This window comes from Heloderma suspectum, chromosome 3 (genome assembly GCF_057233095.1).
Source record: "Heloderma suspectum isolate Gila_16-S chromosome 3, 16-S_ref, whole genome shotgun sequence".
Lineage (NCBI taxonomy): Eukaryota > Metazoa > Chordata > Lepidosauria > Squamata > Helodermatidae > Heloderma > Heloderma suspectum.
In genome coordinates this window covers 267,331,259-267,337,644 of record NC_139460.1, presented here as the reverse complement: position 1 = coordinate 267,337,644, position 6,386 = coordinate 267,331,259, and the positions used below count along the sequence as shown (strand labels likewise).

General features: G+C 51.9%; 1 protein-coding gene across 1 annotated transcript in view; it reads left to right on the top strand.

Annotated features, from left to right (window-relative positions):
* The first annotated feature begins 4,955 nt into the window (after window positions 1-4,955).
* The window catches only part of ETV5 (ETS variant transcription factor 5), a 43,654-nt gene continuing 42,223 nt past the window's right edge, over window positions 4,956-6,386 (top strand). Inside the window, exon 1 of the mRNA XM_084846887.1 lies at window positions 4,956-5,065. The gene's annotated coding sequence lies outside the window, so the exon portion shown is untranslated. The remainder of the gene's footprint in view (window positions 5,066-6,386) is intronic.

Sequence of the window (6,386 nt, the reverse complement as noted above, 5' to 3'; positions counted from 1 at the left end):
TTTAGAGCCTATGATTTTTATTTTTATTTTTTTAGAAGGAGCTATATTTAGTCAAATTTTCTCTCCCCTCCCTCCAACAGCCTGGGTTTGCAGAGCTTCAGCAGAAAAGTAGAACGTCGAGGGGAAAGGATGGCTTCAAACAGTTTCTTCCACCAGATAATAAAGCAGGTTTAGACAGGGTTGTGTATGCATTCCATGGGTCTGCCACACACTTGAACTATGGTACCTTGTAAAGAATTTTATATCCTGAACATTCCACCAACTGGCCAGCTTTTGAGAGGCCCGGCCAGACTTTTATCCTTTTGGCCAATTGCCAAATCTGGCAGGTGCAAATCCAGGGGGTGGGGGAAATCCAACAGAACCAATTGTGCTGTCAGTGTGGGGTGGTGTAGCGTGTGCATGTGCACTAAGGAGGCCCAGAGTCAACGGCAGTGTACTGCGCATGCATGGCAATCTAGAGGAATGCCGCAGCTGATGGTGTCAAAAGCTGCTGAGACATCCAAGAGAACCAATAGGGCTGCACTCCGCCACCGTCACCCCTCCATTTCCTGGTGTAGGTCATCCACCAAGGCAACCAAAGCAATCTCAGAACCATCACGTAGCCTGGCTGAAAGTTTGATTGAAATGGGTCCAGATGATCAGTACCATCCAGATGTGTCTGGAGTTGCAATGCCATAAGGCAGACTTTCTCCCCCCGAGCTAAGGCAGTGTGCACGCACGCACACGCACACTGCCTGGCCATGTGCCCCGCAGCCAAAGACAGGACCTGGCAAGGAATAAGTGGGAGACGCTGAGATGGTGCATGCACTGTGCAGCCCACTGTGGTGTGTGTTAGGCTCTGTGGACTGGATAATGATCCAACACAGTGGATGATTGCAGCATCATTAGAAGAGGACTACATCAAGAACAGGAATCTCAGCCCCCCGCCTTGATTTAGCTACCTGAGTCAACTTTGCCTCTCTGCAACGCCTATGACTTGGGGTTCTGTCTTTCTGTCTGCTTTCTTAGGGCTTACTCTGAGTTAGTTGTGTGTGTCACCGTGAATGCAAAAAACAAGACACCAGTGACTAGTGTTTCCACCCGCCCGCTACTAGGAGGGTATGAATTCTGTAGTTGTAGAAGAAAAAGTAGCTACTAATAACAACTCCCATGGTCATCATATGGTAGCATCAGGAGATACACATGTTACCATATGGCAGGGGTGGGCAACATGTGGGCAACATGTGGCCTACAGCCCCCATGCACCACCCGCTCCTTTTTGCAGCACTGCCCCCCACAAATCACTGCCATGTCGCCAGAATTTGGCATCCTGCCATGGCAATAAAAAAACCCAATTTTTTTCTTCTAAAAGTGCGCTGGGAGCATACACCTCGTTTAAATGCAAAATCATGCTTCCCCAGGGCTTCTGGGAACATGATTTTGCATTAGCTCCCAGTGCACCTTGTTTTAAAGTGACAACATGGTTTTTTTCTTGCCACCCACATTCAGTGGCAATTCAGTGGTGACTGCAGTGAAGGGGTGTGTGGCTCCCAGCAGGTTCCAGGGGGGTGGAAATGGGCACCCAGACCCTCTAAAGATGCCCACTCCTGACACAGGTGGCTGGATCCAGACTTAGTTGGATTTAAGAGTAGACTCATTGAAATCAATGGGGCTTCAGTCAGTTATGACGAACTCTAGTGCCATTTATTTCAGTGGGCCTACTCTAAGTAAGACTAGGCCTAGATGCAACCCAATGAATCCAGTGAAATGTAAAGTTCACCTTTGGTTATATAGTTTGTGTAAGGGCATGGCTGTGTCTATATGGGCTGATGTGATGAGTGCCTGCCCCTCACAGTTCCCATCATGCCACGGCTGCCTCACCCCCAGACTAGCAAGCCCACCTCACCTCACCCTTTCCATCTTGACCTAAAAGAGAAGCAGCCCACCTCTCCTTCATGGCTGGGGTAGTTACAGCTGGAGTCAACGTTAGGACTTAGTTTCACTGTAGAGAAAACATAAGTAAGTGCTCTTAGGAAAAGAATGTGAAGATAAGCCTCAACAGAAGAAAGAAAAAGAAAGAAAGAAAGAAAGAAAGAAAGAAAGAAAGAAAGAAAGAAAGAAAGAGTCCCCTCAGCAAGAAGGCGAAACCTGGCAACAAGCAGCTCTGCTTCCTCTTGTAACCAGCCTGCCTGCCTGAAACAGCAGCTGATGCCAAAACATGAGTTAGAAGAACTGGCCCAAGACCAACTTTTGCTACACTTTAGCTATGCAGATATCAGCTGAAGACGTTATATGAGAGCGTGAAGATCAGAACAATTCAACTGAACTTGAATTGTGAGGGTTTTATTAGCCGCCAGTGAAATGATCACTGTGTGGTGGGAATGCGTGTGTGTGGAAATGGACTCTCGTGGAAGGGGCGAGTTTGCAAGGGCTGTCCTTGGGCTTCACTTCCTTTTTTCCTGCCGGCTTTGTCCCACTTTTCGGGCCTCTGATGGCTGCTTCCTCAGCCCTGCTGCTGTTTTAGGCCCTGTGCTTCCTCTTTCCCTTGCCTCAGATCTGCAGCTTCATCCTGCCTCAGTGTGAAATTCAAGCCAATGTTAGCTCCATCCTTTTCTCTCTTGCACCCCGCTTCCTCCTTTATCTGCAGGCCCCAAACTTGTCCTGCCCCCCCATCTCTGCCAGTGGTGTAGTAGTACATCTTGAAGTGCAGGCACTCATCATGACAGTCCCCACAGCTGTGCCCCAACGAGAGTCCAAAAATTCAGGCAGCTTCCTTGATCCATATCAACAAACCAGTTCTATCAGGAGCAGGTCTTTCGCCAAGCTAATGGGCCTTAACTGCCCATTCTAGACCAAGCCACCCCAAAATACTTTACATTAGAACAGGGAACAATATCTTATTGCTAGGAAAATTCATTCCCCCACAGCTACTGTGAGGATTGCAGGGAAACTCAGAAAGAACAGGGAAGTCGGAGGGGAGCAGCAGATGAGGTCCACGCCCCTGCTAATCAAAAAATGCCAGGCTTGCATTCTCAAATGCATGGAAGCCTACATGCACAGGATTCCCTTTGCAGATGTATGCACTCAAAGCATGGCCACCCAGGGGTGGGGCATGCAACATTAGGGGTGGGGTGAACAGGTATCCTCTTTTACAGAGGCCAGTCCTCTATCTGAAGAGCTGCCCTGTCCAATTCCAAGTTAAAGATAATGAACCATAAGGGCTGTTGCCCATCCCACTAGCCCCTGGAGGGCAGACTGAAGAGGCAGTGACACAGGTCACCTGGGCACAGCCTTCAGCCTGTGGTGAGATGTACTGACAAGGGAAATGATATCTTTGGTAAAAGTCAGACAGCATGGATGACTGGGGAGAGACCCTTCCCACCTGAACCGATTGCCTGGTAAACCCTTTAGCAGGGCTTAATTTGTACCAGGGCTCAGTAGGGCTCAGCCCCAGCACCTATGTCCAAATTCTGGGGGCTGACCCAGGAACCTGTGAAGTAAAAAATACAGCATCCATGTATGCAGCGTCCACGGGTGCAGCGTCCACGGGTGCAAAGTGTCTCAGGCAACAGATCTGGGGTGTCATGCAAAGGTAGCAAATTGTTATTTAGTTCGTGTATTTCTTTTATTGCAGGGACTAGAGGAAGTCCTCACAAACGGAGCGAGGGTAGGGAGGGAGTGGACTTGCAGTACAGGAGGCGGCATTTGCAGACAGGCTCGAGACCCGGCATTTCTTTTCTAGAAATGAAACGCCCTTGAAAGTTCCCCCACGACTACTTTGTGCTGAGGTTGTACAAAGAAAAACAATAATTTACAAATGGAAGCGCTTTGCCGCCGCCGCGCGAGGGCGGGGGCGCGCTCGACGGTTTGCTGTCCCTCATTGAAATGGGAAAGTGCGCCTTTCTGCATGGTGGGGAGCAGCCCAGCAGAAGCAAAGACGTCCAAAAGCCCCCCGTGTGGCCTGCTCTTGTGCTTGTTTATTCGGAAGTCTCAGATATTTGCATAGGATTGCTGCCGATCCGATGCAAGTTGACTCAAAAGGAAGTACAGCGGAGTTCGACGAGACTTGCGCCCAGGTAAATGTGCATACTAGGTATGCACACCAGGTAATAGCATCGCAACCCAAAGCACACGGATTTGAGAGTAAGCCCTATAAATCCATTGATTTCACGCGGGCGGGGCGCAAGGCAGGGCAGAATGTCCGCGCTTTGCGCGATGGTCACGAAAAGCCTGCTGGTGCTATGAGGGCCAGATCCAAAGGCCACATGGGGGAAGGGGCCGTGATTTTCGTTCTGCCATTTTCCTCTCGCAGCAGCCCTGAGGCGGCCTGGGCCTGGGCCGGGCATTGGCACCCCGTCTTTTCGTCACGAGCACGCCAGATGTGCGAGGGTACCGAGAACCTCGTTCAGAAGCCCAGATCTGGCAGCTGAGGGCGACCTTCTATGCAGATCTTTATTCCTCCAAACTGTCCTGTCTCTCTAAGAGCTCAGGCAGGGACAGTCGGTGCATAAAGAAGAGAATGGCCCCGGGGCACAAGCTGTGGGCCAACAGGTAGGGGGCACATCCCCCGACACTCACTTCGTAGCGCAGCTGGCAAACACAGACCCGCCGCCGCTGCGGTGCGCGTCCCCTTTAAATCTTCCCCTGACTCTGCCTCGCCCTAGAAACGCGCTTTTTCCCCCCCCATGTCTTTCTTCTTTTTTTTTATGAATGAAAACGCTCCTCGAGGGGGGGAAAAACGATGTAAATCAAGCCCGCCTTGATTGGCTATATTTTCCCGGATGGCGGGGGGCGGGGGAGATTAGACAGTTCATCGCTGCGAGGAGGCGGGCTTAGAATGCACGGCTGGGCAACTGCAAGCGTTCTGGACGGGGAGGCGTTGTAACACCCGAGCGCCATTGGGTGCCTGCTAGGGTAAACAAGGTGTGATTGACAACCCCTGGCAGGGCTGCGGGCCAATGGGGACGGGACGGGGCGGGGGCGGGGCGGGCCCCGGAGGCCGCTCGGGGGCTCCGGCAGCAAGCCGAAGAAGACCCAGGGCTGCTAGCGACACTGCACAGCGGCGTCGCGGTCGTTCGATGGGCAGGTGAGGAGGGGCGAAGGCGTGCAGCCGCCGGGCTCGGGGTCCAAATCTGGGCTGGGGGTGCTGAGCAGTGGGGTGCGGGGAGCGGCGCAGGCGGCGGCTTGCGGGGATGCAGGCAGGTGCTTGGGGCTGCAAGGTGGCGGGGTGGCCGGCTGAGCTGGGAATAGACCCGTTGCCGCGATGGAGACATTTTCCGCGAGGAGCCTGGCGCCGGATCTCGGCAGCTGGAGCGGGATAGGTCTGGGGCTGCAGGGGCGCGCAGAGGAAGGCGCTACGGCGGCGTCTGCACAGCCGCGCCGCCACAGGCTGCCGCAGGCACTGGCTCGGCTGGGAGCTCTCTTTCTTTTCCTGGTGAATGTGGGCGATTTTATGAATGGAGCTGGTTTTGTGTGAATGGAGCCTCGAGTGCGGGGGCGGGGGCTGAGTCTCTGCGCGGCGCTCTGCACAGGGCTGTAAGGGGTGGGGGCACATCCGAAGGCGTTTCGTGAATGGAAGCGAGCTGGGAAGTGCGGCTCTTGTTTTTGTGAATGGGGCCCTACGCTGGGGATCTAGTTACACTCTACCTGCTCTTGTGGCTTCCTCTGCCATTCATAAAACTTAGACCAGAGTCGCGCGTGGGGGAGGGGATGGCAGTTGCATTGTTTGCCTGCGTTAAAGGCTTTTCCTAGAGGCGCAGGAACGGGAGGAGACGAATTTCAGCGGCTGAAGTTCAACGCGGATTTAATGCGCGCGATGTAGCGTTCGTGAAGATGCTGCTTTTTTGTTGTCGTTGTTTGAAATCTCGCATCTTTTGCTCAGAAACGACGGGCGAAGTGAAGGAATCAAGGTTTTTCTTTAGCATTCTGCACAGCGTCTAAAACGTTTGTGTTCCCAGTGACATTTAGGACCGATCTGCAACAGTTAGTCTGTTAGGACAGAGAAGTTCATAAGCGATCTCCCCACTACCACCTTTCTTCCCCCTCACCCTCTCCTCCATATGTTATGAAACTGCACGTTTCCCTTTTCTTTTTTAAGACCAACGATTCTGTATCTTGGTAACAATTCAGTAGAAAACGTAACTTATTTTAAACAAGAGGATACAAAACTCTCGTGCACAACTGCATAGTAGATTTACTTAAAGGGTGACTGAAAACGGCCCTTTGGTAGCAGATTTCTTTTCCGACAGAGAGGCTGCTTGGAGCAGCGAAAGTTGCGTCAGCAGAACAAGGGACTAAGTGGTTTTCCATTTCGAGCTGGATCTCATGTCAACCTATCAGGGAGATTCTGTTGCAGTGTGTTTAAGCTTTTGAGTAAATGATCTGAGATTTCTTGGTAGTCAAAGCTA